The following is a 16,313-nucleotide window of genomic DNA, read 5'->3' as shown; positions in this document are numbered from 1 at the left end:
CTGCGTTTTAAGACCTTTGGTGCCTCCTCTTCTATAGTGGACTCTTTTCAAGACATCACTGTTCATTTCTCAGAGTTCCCTAGTTTCCATGTCTTTCTCCACAATAATTACTAATGCAAAATATTCATTTAGCATCTTATCCATCTCCTGTGGTTCTATATATAGATGGCCTCATTGATCTTTATGGGATCATATTCCCTCTCTTTTGCCCTTAATGTACTTGTAGAATCTCTTTGGCTTCTCCTTAACCTTATCTGTCAAAGCTCTTTCAATTCCTCTTTTTGACTTCCTGATTCCTGACAGTCTTGCCCTTCAGACTGACAGAAATGCTGTCTCTGAACTCTAATTATCTCACTTTTACAAGCCTCCCACTTGCCTGACATCCCTTTACTGTGAACAGTCTCCCCAAACAGCTCTTAAACGTTTCTGTCTAATGCTATCAAAATTGGCCAGTCCCAATTTGGAATTTTAACTTGTGGACCAGGCCTATCTTTTTCCATGACTATTTAAAAATTAATATAATTATGATCACTGGTCCCAAAGTGCTCACATCTCAGTCAACTGCCCTGCCTTATTGCCAAGAGAAGGTCAGGTTTTGTCCTTTCTCCAGTAGGGCTATCTGTATATTGATTGAGAAAGATGGGTGAGCCTAGGACACTACCATGAGGAATACCTGCAGAGTGGTCCTGGAGCTGAGATGACTGACCTCAAACAACCACAGCCAACTTCATTTGTGCCAAGTGTGACTCCATCCTACAGAGAGCTTATCCCCATTCCTATTGACTCAAGCTTTGCTAGGACTCATTGATGCCACACTGAGTCAAATGCCACCTTGATATCAAGTGGAGTCACTCTCAGCTCACCTCTAGAATTCAGCTCTTTTGTTCATGTTTTGAGCCAAGGCTATAATTTGTCCCTCTTTTCATGTATAGGATGTACCTGGGCAATTTTCCACATTGTTGGGGCAATGCCTGTGTTGTAACTCTACTGGAACAGCTTGGCTAGGAGTGCAGCCAGCTTTGGAATGTAAGCCTTCACTAACATTCATAGAATGCTGTCAGGGCCTATAGTTTTTGCACTATTCAGTACTTCCAACCTTTTCTTGATATCACATGAAGTGACTTCAATTGGCTGAAGACTGGCATCTGTGACAATGGGAACTACTGAAGGTAGCTAAGATGGATCATCCACTTAGCATTTCTGGCTTCAGATTGCTGTGAATGTGAACTCACCCATCATTGAAGATGGGGATGTTTGTGTTGGAGAACAATTCTGCTGCTGCTGATGACTGATTTGGATGCCCAGACTTGAGTTGCTAGATCTAGTTGAAGACTGTCCCATTTAGCAAGGTGATAGGGCCAAGCAACATGTGAAGGTGAAACTTTGCTTCCACGAAGATTGTGCGGTTGTCACTCTTAACAATACTGTCATGGACAGATCTACTTGTAGTAGGCAGATTGGAAAGGATGAGGTCAAGTATGTTTTTCCCTCTTATTGATACCATCTGCCACAGACCTAGTCTAGCACCAATATCATTTAGGACTCAATCAGCTCACTCAGCAGTGATGCTGCCATTCCAATCTTTGTGGACATTGAAAGAAAAACCCTCACCCAGAGTACATTCTGCTCTCTTGCCACCCTTAGTGCTTTTCTAAGTGCTGCTCAACATTGATGAGCACTGATTCATCAGTCAATGGAGGACGTTACATGGTAATCAGCAAGACGTTTCCTTGCACATATTTGACCTTGTGTTGTGAGACACTTTTGGAGTTCAGAGTCAATGTTGAAGATTCCTAGGACAACTTCCTCCGGCGAATATATCACTGTATTGCCATCTCTGTTGAGTTTGTTCTGTCAGTGAGACAGGATACACTGAGGGTTGGACGTTGTCAGGATGTTATGTATAAGGTATGATTTCATGACTATGACTATCTCAGTTTGTTATTTGACTTGTCTGTGAAACTAGTGATGCAATATGGATGTGATTACACTGGAGTGGAGGCAAAGGTGATTCAGCAGGGTGTTGCCTGGATTGCAGTATTTTAGCTACAAAGAGAGGCTGGATAGGCTTGGGATGAATTATTTCGACAAGAGAAGTCAGAGAGGGTATTTGATTGAGGTGACAAGATTATGAGGGGAATTGCCAAGGTGCACAGGAAGTAGTATTTTTCCTTTAGTTGAAGGGTTAATAACAAAAGGGCATAATTTTAAGGTGAAAGGCAGGATTTTGGAAGTATTTGGGGAAAATATTTTTTCACTCAGAGGATGGTGGGAATCTCAAATGTACTGCCTGGGGGGTATGGTTGAGGCAGGAAACTTCACAACCTTTTAAAAATATGTGGATGAGCACTTAAATGTTATAACATTCAAGACTATGGGCCATAGGCTGGAAAGTGGGATTAATGTAAATTAACCATTGCAGATTCAATGGGCTAAGGGATCTTCTCTTCATTGTAAGTCTCTATGAGACAGTTCTTCAATTTTGGCACTAACCCCCAGATGTTAGTGAAGAGCACTCTGCAGGATCGACAGAGCTGTGTTTGCCTTCGTCATTTCCAATACCATCTGTTTTCATTTTGTTTTTCCTTTTATCAGTTGATACAACTGAATAGCTTGCTAGACCATATCTGAGGGCAGTTAAGAGTCAACCACATTGGTGTTGGTCTGGAGTCACATGCGGGTCAGACCAAATAAGGGCAGCAGGAAGTTGTCTAATTTTCTAACAATTAATATCATTAGATGCTTAATTCAGTTTTTTAAAACAAAATTTAATTCACATTGCTATGGTGGGATTAAAACCCAGGTCCCTGGGATATTATCTAGATCATTGGATTACTAGCTCATTGATAATACCACAATGTTATCACCTCCTGCTTCTGACTCTCATAAAGTTATTCTTCTATAGCATAAGGTGTTAATGAATAATAATGGTTGTGTAATATGAAGCAAATGGGCTAGATCGCTTTGCTTGTGATTAATCACTTTGTTTTTTATTGTCACTAATTGCATTAAATATATTAGATGCTGATCAGAAATTATGCGTGGCATCTACAGCTTTTTCAAAATCAGCCTTAATGGTTTTATGTTAGATATCTGAGGCTGATAAAGCAATGTGAATTGTACTGACATTTTCATTTAAAGAATACAGCCTCTGCTAAAATAGCAATTAGGATGACTGGAAATTAACATGTTAAATATTTTATATGTTGGTCTTCCATATCATGATTTCAAAACCTTTTAGTTTAACCTCAGTGTACTCATACTTAGACTATTTTTTAAAAATCCAGTTTGTTTCCCACCTGTTTTTAGCTGTAATTGTTCCAATATGATGGACAAGAAGCATGAAGCTCAGAATACAAAACAGATTTTTAAACATATTCTCGTTTGTAAAGTACAGTTTCAGATTGATTTTATGGTGATGCTCCTGTTTGTATTTTCTAAAGGTAGCTTCACTAAGTGTTTCAGGACAGTCTCAGTTACAATATTTTAATCATATCCTTTTAAATAGGACAATTTTTTTAAAAAAAGAAACCATTACATTTAATTTAGACTCTTATTTCTAAATGTAATTTCACTCAAAGCATGGACATTACATATAAGTCATACTACATGAATATGAATAAATGAACATGAATGTTGTATATAAGATATATTACTAGGATAATGTTTAAAGGCTACACAACCTGAAACTGTAAAATACTGTTATTTTTCTTCACATTGATTATGGCACTCATGAATTATTGCTTATGTGGAAAAATAACAAGCATTTCACTATCTTAGGAATCATACTCTATTTACAATACATTCAATAAGTGTATGATAGATCTGTATTATATTGAATTTTCTTATGTATCCTTCAAAAGACCGGTGTCAGTTTACATATTTGCAATATGGATAGTAAACTGATGGAGCAGAGCTCCTTCCCATTATAGAACACATCTAATATTCTATTTGTTGAAATCAATATGAAGAATATCTAGTGGACTGTGGAACTTGTGATAAATTTGTTCAATTATAACCCAGCTGCTGAAGATAACAAGTTACTTCTTTTAATGTACAGTGAATTGAGAAGTAATTCTGAGCCTATGATGACATACTTCTTCAATGTTCTGAGCAACAATTGCACAAGTTAAAATAATAACATTTTTGCTTCAAATTCAATTGCAACCTGGGCAAAACTAGACTCAAAACTGCACTTGTTTCCAAATTGTTTCGTGGTTCAAGCTTTCACTTAAACTCAGTTGTTTAGTTACATGGAAAATTGTCTATGAGCTAGTACATTTGAGCACATTTAAGAAACATTTACCAATGAATTGTGTTCAATATAATGGGTGTCCTTGAAAGAATCATGAAAAATGTTCATACTGACAAATGGATTGAGAACCAGGGAACATTAATTTAAAGTGATTGGCAGAAGAATTGGAAGCCACATTAAGAGAAACTATTTTACAATATAACCGGTTAGGATCTGGAATGCATGGCCTGGGCATTTATTGGAGGTGGATTCAATCATAGCTTTAAGGCACTGGATGATTATCTAAAAGAATTGCAGGACTGCAGGGAAAAGGTGGGAAAGTAAGACTAGCTGAGTTATGCTAAAGCAGAAACACGTTGGGCAAAATTGCCTCCTATTGTTGTGTAAGCCAACTCTAATTTTAATGTGTAAGAGTTGTACACTGATGAAGTTTTATTATTACAGCCAAAAATAAACAATTTTAGTAAAAAGATTGTCTAATACACCCTTAATGAGATACCTGATATAACTGAAATGACTTATGAAAATTACACAAAAGCATTTACTAGTTTTCAGTACACAGTAGTCAGTAGATGAAGAAATGTGCTTATCTGGCAGGCTGGGCTTTTGCAAGTTGTTGAGAGAACCAACTAGGTGGAAACTCTGATGCATTAGCCCATGACACTTGTGATAGAAAGAACTACCAAAGAAATGTAGTGATGAAATCCCATCTTCTAAGGACACCTTCTATCATGTTATTTGCCACCCCCCCCCCCCCCCCCCACCCCCCAGTGTGTCAACTGTGATAGTGTCAGAATAGACCTAGCAGCTCAAAACTGAACAGCATTGAGGCTCTGTAGGTAGCAGAATGGCATTCTGCCACAACCTACAGCCTCATGGCCTGGTGTAAAAGTCACTCTACCGTTATCATTAAATCAAGGGACTGTCCTTGTTCAATGGGAAATGTAAGGAAGCCAGGAGCAATGCCAGACATACATAAAATCAAGTGCCAACCTGGTGGAAATACAACAGGACTACATATATGCCAAACAGTGGCTGCAGCATGTTATAGACAGAGCAACGTAATTCTACAATCAGTGGACTAAATCAAAATTCTGCAGTCCTGACGCAGCCTGTCAGGAATGGTAATGGACATTTAAATTAGAGGATAAGGCTCCCCAACCTCAATGATAGGGGAGTCCAACATCGGTGCAAAAGACAGGTTTGATGCATTTGCAACGATCTTCATTTAGAAGTGTTGAATGAAAATTTAAGTTTGGCCTTCTAAGTCCCCAGAATCACAATCTTCAAACAATTATAACATTTTCCAAATGATGTCAAGAAATGGTTGCCAGCGCTTTGGACGGAGCAAAGGCCACGGTTTCTGAAAATATTGAAGCTGTAGTATTGAGGATATGCTCGAACTAGTGTGGCCAAACTATTCCAGCACAGCTACAAGAGTGGTGTTGACTTAATTATGGAGAAAATTATGCTGTTCACAAATAGTGAGGCAAATTCAATCTAGCCAATTATCACCACATTAAAAAAGTGTAATAAGAAAAATGGTATGAATATTAAATGGTATAAACAATGATGGACTCCCCTATCATTGAGGTTGGGGAGCTTTATCCTCTAATTTAAATGTCCATCACCATTCCTGACAGGCTGCAGCAGGTCTGCAGAATTTTGATGTAATTCATTGATTGGAGAATCATGTTGCTCTTCTATAACATGTTCCACCCACTGTTTGGCATAAACATAATCCTGTTGCATTTCCACCAGGTTGACAGTTGATTTTATGTATGCCTGGTATTGGTCCTGGCCTGCTTACATTCCCCATTTCTCCTCCACCATCACATAGTGGTAGCAGTATGCACCGCAAGAACTTGATGGGGTTCTTTTGATAGTGACTTCTAAATCTATTGCCTCCATCACCCAGAAGAATAAGGACAGCTGATGCATGGGAAAACCACCACCTGCAAGTTACCCTCTAAGTATCTCACTGTCATAGTCATTGAGTCATAGGGGTTACAGCAGAAAACCAGGCTCTTTGGCCCAACTTGTCCATGCTGCCCAGTTTTTACAGTTAATCTAGACTTACCCTACTTGGAAGTATATCAATATTTCTTCACTATCTCTGGATCAAAACCCTAGAAATTCCTTCCAAGCAACATTGAGTGTACCTAAGCCTCATGGTCTTTAGCAGCTCAAGAAGGTGGCTCACCCTTGGCTTATCTGAAAAATTGTTGGGGTAGGTAATGAACATTATTTGCTGTCAATGCCATCACTTCTCATATCCCATAAATGAATTTTATAAAAGAGTCTCATTGAAGAATTAAAAAGGGGTTCAATTAGCAGAATTTACCCTGGTAATTAAATTGATCTGGGACTAGATGGGGCCAATATTGTGATTAGGATCAGCTTCCAGCTCAATGCTTTGCGCTGTTTTGAAAACATTGTGGAAATTCTTTGCACTGAACATAATTTGTAACAGATTCCTCAATCCTTTACATTAGTTTGCCCAATTTCAAGCATATCGCGATAAAACTGCCCAATGTAAAGTCGAGGCTGGAATGCTTATTGTTGAAGCAAGAAGAATGTTTCACCTGCATATCTGTAACGTTGTTTGCATTTATGGTCATATGCCTGCCAAATGCCAGGAAGATATAATCTTGGATTAAGAAATGTGCATTTGCAAATGGAACCCACTGTAAATTTATTTTTTCACAGTCATCCATCCCCCCTCCCCCATTAATGTTCGTTTAAAGGAACATGATGATTTCCCATTGTTACAGTTTTTTGTTCGTTCTATTAGCAGATAATGGCGACCCCATTTTCAAGGTATTAATTTATACTAAATCATCTATCTATTCTGGAATTAGCTCGCTGTACTTGTTGTACTATGTAGCCTACGTTATGTTGATTATTCAAGTAAATATGTATTTATAACCTTGTTTAAACCTTCATTATTTTAAAGACTTGGGTTATGTTGTCCCTCTGCGTTCTTGCCTCCGTGAGTAGTAGTGAGTGTATTTCCTTGAACTATTCTGAACACATTCTATTGGCATTATTCTGTATGCTTTTCTGTGAAGCTTTTCGAACCATTTCACACTGATTGACTGTTTTGAGACATGATCATTGATCGCTGCAACATCCTTTTCAACTGCAGCCTTGAACATGTTATTTCAAGCTCTGTTTCACAATCCAGTGGCCTTGAAATATGAACATCTCACTTTCTCTTTGCTCAATAGTTGCCCTTGTGACAAGCAAGCACTACATGGAATTTTTGTTTAGATTTCATCTGATATACATCACAAGTTTAATTTTATTATAGTTGCTTGCATTGAATCAAGACCACCTTCAAAGTTTACTGATGCCACCTCTTTAAAGTGAGACAAGCAGGAGACTGGAAAAACACAGCAAGCAGGAGGTCTTTAAAGTGAGGCATTTGATTGTTCATTGAGGAGGTTAAGCCTGCCCTCGCTCCTCTTCCCACTCCAGGACCCAGGCCCCTAGCTCCTCTCCCCACTCCCGGGCCCCTCGCTCCTCTTCCCACTCCGGGACCCGGGCCCCTCGCTCCTCTCCCCACTCCCGGGCCCCTCGCTCCTCTTCCCGCTCCAGGACCCGGGCCCCTCGCTCCTCTCCCCACTCCCGGGCCCCTCGCTCCTCTCCCCACTCCCGGGCCCCTCGCTCCTCTCCCCACTCCCGGGCCCCTCGCTCCTCTTCCCGCTCCAGGACCCGGGCCCCTCGCTCCTCTCCCCACTCCCGGGCCCCTCGCTCCTCTCCCTGCTCTGGGACCCAGCCCCTCACTCCTCTCCCCACTCCCGGGCCCCTCGCTCCTCTTCCCGCTCCAGGACCCGGGCCCCTCGCTCCTCTCCCCACTCCCGGGCCCCTCGCTCCTCTTCCCGCTCCGGGACCCGGGCCCCTCACTCCTCTCCCCACTCCCGGGCCCCTCGCTCCTCTCCCTGCTCTGGGACCCAGCCCCTCACTCCTCTCCCCACTCCCAGGCCCCTCGCTCCTCTTCCCGCTCTGGGACCCAGCCCCTCACTCTTCGCTCCGCTCTGGGACTCGGCGCCTCACTCCGGGACTCGGTCCGCAAGTCGGCCCATGCTCACGCTGCTCTCACTCTGGGACTCCGCCTGCCCAGGCTCCAGCCATATGCCATCTCCCTTCGTCTCACCTCCATTCGTTAGGAGGGGGAGGTCTAGTTAAAGAATTTAAAAGTTGGGGGTGGGGTGCAAAAGAAAAAATGTGCTGTAAAGAGGGAAAAAACAAGAAATTAAAAGGAGAAGGAACTGACAAGCAGAGGAGCTTTGCCTGGAGCGTGTTACTCTGCTGCCATCTTGCCAAGCAAAAATATTGGAGATCATGTAGTTGGGGAGAGAATGGGGCTTGTGAGGCAGAAGAGGCCAGATAGGTAGAGGAATGCATATGCTACAACAGCCTAAAATTTATTTGAAATAAAGTTTGAGAATTGGAAAATGCATCCAAATAGTTTATCCATTTTCTCGAAAGCCCAGTTTTATCGAGTGACCTGTGCACCAGAACCAGCTGCATCCTTAGCTAAGCTGTTCCAATACAACACTGACATCTATCAAACACTGTGGAAAATTCCTTAGATATGTCCTACGCACAAAAAAAGCACGAGAAGTTTAATCGGCCCAATTTTTGCTACAGTCTAATCTTGCTCATCAACAGTGTGATGGATGCTGTCATCAAAAGTGCTATCAAGCCTCACTTATACAACAATAACCTGTTCTGTGATGCTCAGTTTGGCTTCTGCCAGAGCCACTCAGTGCCTGACCTCAAGGCATTCTCGACTGAAACATAAAAGAATTCTAGAGATGATGTGAGAGTGACTGTCTTCGACATCAAGGGTGGCATCAAGAAGGACTCGCATTAATAGAAATCTGGGGAAAGCTTTCCTCTCTTTGCAGTCATACCTAGCACAATGGAAAATGGTTGTGGTAGTTGGAGGAAATTAATCTAGCCCTAGGGCATGACTGCAGGAGCTCTGCAGGTCAATGTCCTAGGCCCTGCTTCACAGCGCCAGAGACCCGGGTTTGATTCCATCCTCAGGCTACTGTATGTGTGGAGTTTGCACATTCTCCCCATGTCGGCATGACTTCCCTCTGTGTGCTCCAGTTTCCTCCCACAATCAAAAAGATGTGTGGGTTAGGAGGACTGGCCATGCTAAATTGCCCATAGTGTCCAGGGATGTGCAGCTAGGTGGGTTAGCCATGCAAAATGCAGGCTTATGGAGATAGAGTCTGGCTGGGATGTTCTTTCAAAGGTCAGTGTGGACTTGATGGGCTGAATAGCCTGCTTCCACACTGTAGGGATTCTAAGACTCTAAGATATGCAGTAGTGATAGCTGATAAGTAGCATGCACATCATGCAATTGCCAGAAAATGACTTCTCCAACAAGGGAGAACCTAATCATCTCTGCTTGACATTCAATAGCATTAATCTCACTGAATCATCCACTATCAACATTTTGGGGCTTCCACTTAGCCAGAAATTGAACTGGTCTAGCCATATAAATACAGAGCTGCAAGAACAAGTCAAAGGCTAGGAATTCTGTTGGCATCTTAAAGCACAAACCAGGAATGCAATAAAATACTTGCAACTCTTAGACCACTCAAGAAACTTGACATAATGCAGGGTAAAGTAACCTATTTCACACGCACCTAATTTCTGGCTATGTATATCTCCACTTTTCCAAATGTCCTTTAGGGTTCTCAGTCACTGAAAATTAATTCTAAGAAGAACCCTTTATCTCATCTGATCTCTTGATCCTATTAACAAGGATTACCACCTTGTTTCAAATGGGAGAAATAACATTGCTCCACATGTAAATTACAGATTAACATCCATGGAGGAAGCTGTACTTCTTGTGCATTTTTAAACGGTTACAGCTTTGTGACCGACCATGTCTGCAGAGGAATTAGTTAACCTTGTGAACATCAAAACCTGTGTCTTCCAGCATTCTGTGCACATCTTCACTCATTCACAGATGTCAGGGAAGATTATTGTTCAACTGTAACATTATGGAAATGGAAATAAAATGCAATGCATGGGTAATTAACCTATTCTTTTGCTGTTAAAATGGAAGCAGCTCACCTCTGGACATTTATAAATAAATTTCCACACTGGAAATTAAATTCTGAGGGAAACTGTAGAAAAGCTTTAAACATACCTAATGGAGAGTTACAGTGTCAATCTAATAATGTAACCTTGCAATAGAAGGTTAAAATAAAATAGCAATGTTTTGTAAAGAATAACAAAACCAGTAAGCTCAGCAGGTTTGGTAGCCTGCATTCTGTTGAATGGTCACTGAACTTGTGCTTTCTTCCCGCAGATGCTGCCACACCTGCTGAATTTCACCAACAGTTTTTGTCTCAGATCTCCAACATCTGCAGTTCTCTGTTTTATAAAACCAGTAAGCTGTTTGCCCTATGAAAACTCTTTTTCTCACCTTCTTCCCACATGGACTTTTGTGACTCACCTGAACAGTATATGCTTCCAGGCTGACTCTTATCGATACACCCACACCGGTGACTAAATTAACTGGCAATTAATAACTGAATTCCTATCTAGAAATCCAATCTCTTACAGCATGACACAAATCACTTTCCATTTTGATTGCCATCGTGACATTTTCATTTGTGAATAATTAATTTGGTCCAATAAAGACTCAGCCGTGTCTTTCTTTTTCCTCCCTGATAAGCTTTTGATTTTTCGAGATGCACAGCTGAATGTCTGAAGGCAGGGACTTTGCTTGGAGTTGTTCCAGCCGTGACATTGTAACTCTGCTGATGATTCAGTGGAAATCACTTTAAATTTATTCTACCCTTCTGGCAAAGTTATGACAGTGGAGTAGGAACAATGCAGAGGGTGAACAGAGGGCTAGAAATCGTGCATGGGCAGTAAATGGTGGATCTAAATAAGGATTAGAATCGATGCAGACTTGATGGGCCAGAGGACCTATACCTGTACTGTATTGAATTGCATTGAAAAGATTCCAGTGTAAGATTCAGAATTAATTCAAAACAATTCTTCATGGTGAGTTGCAACTTATTTAAAATGCAGCTGCTACAATACTATTGATCTTGAATGCTTATTCGCCTATCCTTCATGAATACTAAAGGAAACTTTGCTTCTTAAAAGGAAATTGTTGAATTTTCTTCCGCTTTAATAGTGGAATGAAATCATCCCCACCCTCCGTCCCATTGCAAGTAGATTTACAACTAACCCACTAAATTTCAAAGTAAAATTTCCACAATAAAAATGCTGTGGTAGTCTGAAACAAACATAGAGAACACGGGAGAAACTCAATAGGTCTGGCAGAATCTGAGGAGAAAGAGAAACAGTTAAAGTTTCAAGTTTGGTATGAGTTGTCTTCAGATTTGAAAAGCGTTCTGAAGAGTCATACCAGACTAAATATTAACTCTGTTTTTCTCTCCACTCATGCTGTCAGTCCTGCTGAGATTCTCCAGCCTTCACTGTGTTTGTTCCACTAGAGTTTCAACCTTGTGATAGTATTGTTCCCAATGGGTTTACAGCCGTGTGAGAAAGTGGTGCAAATTGCTCGGACTGCAGGGATAGAAAGAAGTAGTTAATAATCCTTTCACGATATCAAGAACTGACACTATAATGGAAAAGGTTGAATAATCTCACAGGGTCACCTAAGATCAGATGGTGTTGCACATCATCAAATCTCATTTCTGTAATTGTATCTTGAATACCTTCATAAATGGTTTCTTTCCTTCCCTTTCTAACTAACCAGCCCCACCTCCAACATTCTCTCACTTAATCACCTCAATAACACATGCCATTATTTCTGAAATCTCTTGATGATTGACTTAGAATGTTGCAGCCCACATCAGACATGCAAAGCCCTGTATTTGTGTTACTCCCCACCTTTGCCCAGTTCCTGCAGTTCTACGTGCCCAGCAAATTGGTTCTAAGATTCTCATTTCTATCGTTTACCCCGCCCTTGTCCTTCCCCTCACCCTATCTCAGTGGTTTCCTTTACCTGCATATTGTAGCTATTGACTCCATGTAAAACGTTTCATTCCTCACCACCTCTGCTCCACTAGCAGCACCAGTTCTTTCAGTTTTATAGCCTTTTGTTCTGGAATCTCTTCCATAAATAGTTCTATTGTTTAACTTTTCTGCTTTCAAAAGCCACATAAAGGCTGCTTTTGTGACTATACTTACACTCGCAGGACTTTCTGTATACCCTCTCTTCCTTGGTTCAGGTCCATTCCAATCTTGCATCTGAAATCACTATCTTAAGAACTTTAGAGCCCTAAATAATACTGGGAGGTATTTGAGGTTCTTATGAAACTCCGAAGATAAACAAACACACTTCAAAAGATGTACTGTTACTTAACTAAATTCACACTCCCTTTGACAGCTTTGTCAACAATGCCTGCTAAGCTGAATTCATAAAGTAGTGTAATGGATCACAGCCAAGTATTCATAATACACAACTAAAAGAATTCAGCCATCTATTCAAATTTCAAAACCAGTGAACAGTGTCAGAGTTTTCATTCAATTAAGAGGTCAATGTAATAAATGCTTACCTGTTAAGAAACATTAAAATTATATCCCGTGTCTTAAAAAAAATTGTTAACTTATCAAAATGCTTTACATTATATTATGGGAGTTGTTAATACATTTTGAACTTGCCTATCCACAGTGTTCCAACTCCAAACTGGGGACCCCTTTAGTTTACAACTCTCTGAGCAACTGTAAATCTAACTCAGCTTCAGAAGTTACCCAGCCCAATGGAAATTGCAAGAGCTCTCAAATGTTTATCCATGTAATGAAGCCAAGAAAAGATGTGAATGCAGCATATGAGGTCGCTACTTGGCCGGTTTCCTGCATTGATCAAAATGGCAGAGGTCAGGAAAGAGGTGGAACCTCCACACATGCAGTACTAACATATCTCCATTGCACACTCCTAACAAGGCCTATCCTGTGAAATACCAGTTTCGTCCAAATACCTCCTTTCTCAATTCAATCATACATGCATTTAAGAAAGGATATAATCTAAAAGATTATATAATTATCATTATTTGCTTGGCATGTTTCATGTTTCAATATCAAAGCTGTTATCACTTGCACTTATTAACTATGTGATCTACCTGCATTGCTCACAAGACAAAGCTTTTCACTGTGCCTCGGTACACATGACAATAAATTCAACTCCATTCAATTCACTAAGCTCCAGAAGCTAGTTGTGATTGTAAGCCATCCTAATAGTGTCATCCATGCAAGCATCCTTAACTGGGCCCACAGTCAGATTAAGACATATACTGAGTAAACCACAATGTAAAGCTTTGTATTATCATGTGGCCTCTAAATATGAAAAAGGAATGACCAAATTTCAATGTTTTGCATAATCAATTGAAAAATAAAGTAAACAGGGGAAAAAAAACTGTCCAAAAATGAAATGTTTGTTCTGATCACAAAAATATTCATATATGGCTACACAATTATTAAAGCAACCCTGCTTGAATATTAAACACTACCAAAAAGCTTCAGGGTATCCCCAGCCATCATTTAAGAAATGCCATACTCAGTTACCTAGAATCCTATGTCTCATCCTGATGAACTGCAGTGTAACAATGTAGATCAAAAACATCTCCTCAATGTCACATTTCCTCCATTTGCATGATCATATGCTACGCTCACTAAATAAAAATGCCTTTTATTGTTTTCCAAATTAAACTTATTTACTAAAAATTAATAAAATGTCAAAACACCCCTCCCTTCCTTTGACATCCGGCAAAAATACACTATTGGAATGTATGTATTCATTTTCCTTACTTCTACTTTACTTGTAAACATAAAGGATTAAATTCAAAGAATCTATCTACGATTTATTTCTCTCATTATGTAGAGTCTTGTTAAAATAGAAGAGAACATTTGAAAGTAGATTTTGGAAGAGAAAAAAAAGTAGCAGCAGCCTGCAGGGTGGCTAAAACAATTACTGAATGGTGACAGTTATTTCACTGTAATAAAGGAGAACCTCATACTCAAGAGAGCCAGCCAGGCCCATAGCAAACACAACCGTTCACCTCTTCCGCTAGGATAGATGATGCAGAAGTGAATGTGACCTGCTACATCTCAGAAGGTTACACAGCCTGGAATCCCAGCTAAAGAAAATAGAGACAAAACATCCAATTATTTTGAGTCTCTAGGGTGTCTTCACCAAAGATGATATTCCATTCTGGATACAGAATGGCTCCTCTTCATGTCAACATTGGAATGAACCAATTGAGAAATTGAAGTGGTCTTTTATTTAACCTTGTGGCCATGCTGCAGTTGATTATTGCCTTGATGCAGCAATTTGGTTCTTTTGTTGCTGCGCCTCCACAAATTCCTGGATTGTGATTGAATCATTTTTGTGCCCTGATTCTACTACACCAAAACATCACCCCGACACTAGAAGGGATGCACAAAAAAAGGCTACTTCAGCTATAGCTGAGAGTTATGATTCAATTATCAATCTCGTACACATCTTCATTCAGACAAGAGTGAAAAAGGTAACACAGAGAGAGAAGCTAGCACTCTGAAGGAGAAAATGGAGGATATAGAGAAGTTAGAATCTTGCTATCATTTATTAGATTTGTTGCACAAAATGACCTGGGCCCCACAGGTAAGTGGTAATGTTATCACAGTCTTCCCAGACTATAGGGTTGCTCTCCCATAATAGAGAGATGATTGGTGATGATTGAACCTGAGGGTCACCATGCCTCAGGAGAGGGAGAAATTAAGAAGGAAAGTTCTTCATGGTGACCTCAGCGATGTGGGATTTGTTGGCATCACTCTGCATTATAAATTAGCTACCTCGATCTAGCCAAGCTAACCTACCCTCTTATTCAACCCTTAGTTCATCTTTCACATCTGTCTCAAATCCAAAAATCAAAAAACTAAAATCTAATTCAAGGCAAAAGAAAACCTCCCAGATGTAAACTGCAAGTGTGTGAATAAAGGGAAAAGATTTAGAAAAAGATCAATGATTGTGATGCATTTAATGCTAATGAAAGCTTTCTCCAGATGACAAGTTTTGAGTAGTCCTTCACTCTTATAATCGATGCATTTCAAACCAATTTGAAGAAAAGCACAATCACATACTAAAATGATACAAATGTATTTTTGATTATAGTTCATTTTGAAGCCTCAGAAAAACAGTTATGCAAAGAAGTCTCTGATGAAAGATTATTCTGATGATGTTCATGTTAACCTCGTTGGATAAAACACATCCAAATCTACATCAATGAAAATTATTCAGATATGGGAATCAGGTGAAGGCTCTGATATTCATCCATTTCTTTACTCATTTGTGAGATGCTAGGTAAGTACATTGTATGGCCTAAAAATCAACAGATCATAGTAAACAGCATAATCTCTCAGCTGTTTGCAACAAGCAAGATGCACACTATACATAACCAGGCCATGCTTGAAAAACATACAGCAAAGTATCCAACATTAGATGTGATTCTGCAATTACACATCAATTGCTACATAACCCTGAGTATGCAAAAAATTATGCTGACAACCGATTTAGATTTGTCAGCTGGGCCTGATGTATGGCACATGTCTATGTACAAGGAGCTATGTTTTCCAAGGTCCTGTTCTTTCCAGACAAAAAGAGCATCTACACAGACTGTGCCTGTTTCAATAGAATAAAGACAGGCAGGTGACAGTCATTCTCTGGTTCACTTCTCAGGGTAATGTATTGACCAATCAGAGTTAACCAGCCCTTTTAAAATTTGGACAAAGCTTGGCTGTTAACTGTCAGTTATTATTAACTGATGCATCTTCCATGGCAACACAGCTATCAATAAATTCTGCTGGAATGTCATTTGTCACTTTCTGCCCATATAGTATGAATGTTGTCTTCCCTGTAATTTGATATTTCTTATGAATTGGGTGGCATGGTGGCTCAGTGGTTCGCACTGCTACCTCACAGAGCCAGGGACCTGGGCTCAATTCCAGCTTAGGCGATTGTCCATGTGGAGATTGTATGCTCTCCCTGTGTTTGTGTGGGTTTCCTTCGGGT

General features: G+C 40.1%; 1 protein-coding gene across 1 annotated transcript in view; it reads right to left on the bottom strand.

Annotated features, from left to right (window-relative positions):
* dnah5l (dynein, axonemal, heavy chain 5 like) overlaps positions 1-16,313 on the bottom strand; it is a 367,508-nt gene that overhangs the window by 26,677 nt on the left and 324,518 nt on the right. The gene's annotated exons all lie outside the window — the stretch shown is intronic.

This window comes from Chiloscyllium punctatum, chromosome 8, assembly GCF_047496795.1.
Source record: "Chiloscyllium punctatum isolate Juve2018m chromosome 8, sChiPun1.3, whole genome shotgun sequence".
NCBI classification, from domain to species: domain Eukaryota; kingdom Metazoa; phylum Chordata; class Chondrichthyes; order Orectolobiformes; family Hemiscylliidae; genus Chiloscyllium; species Chiloscyllium punctatum.
This window is presented reverse-complemented; position numbering and strand designations above follow the sequence as displayed.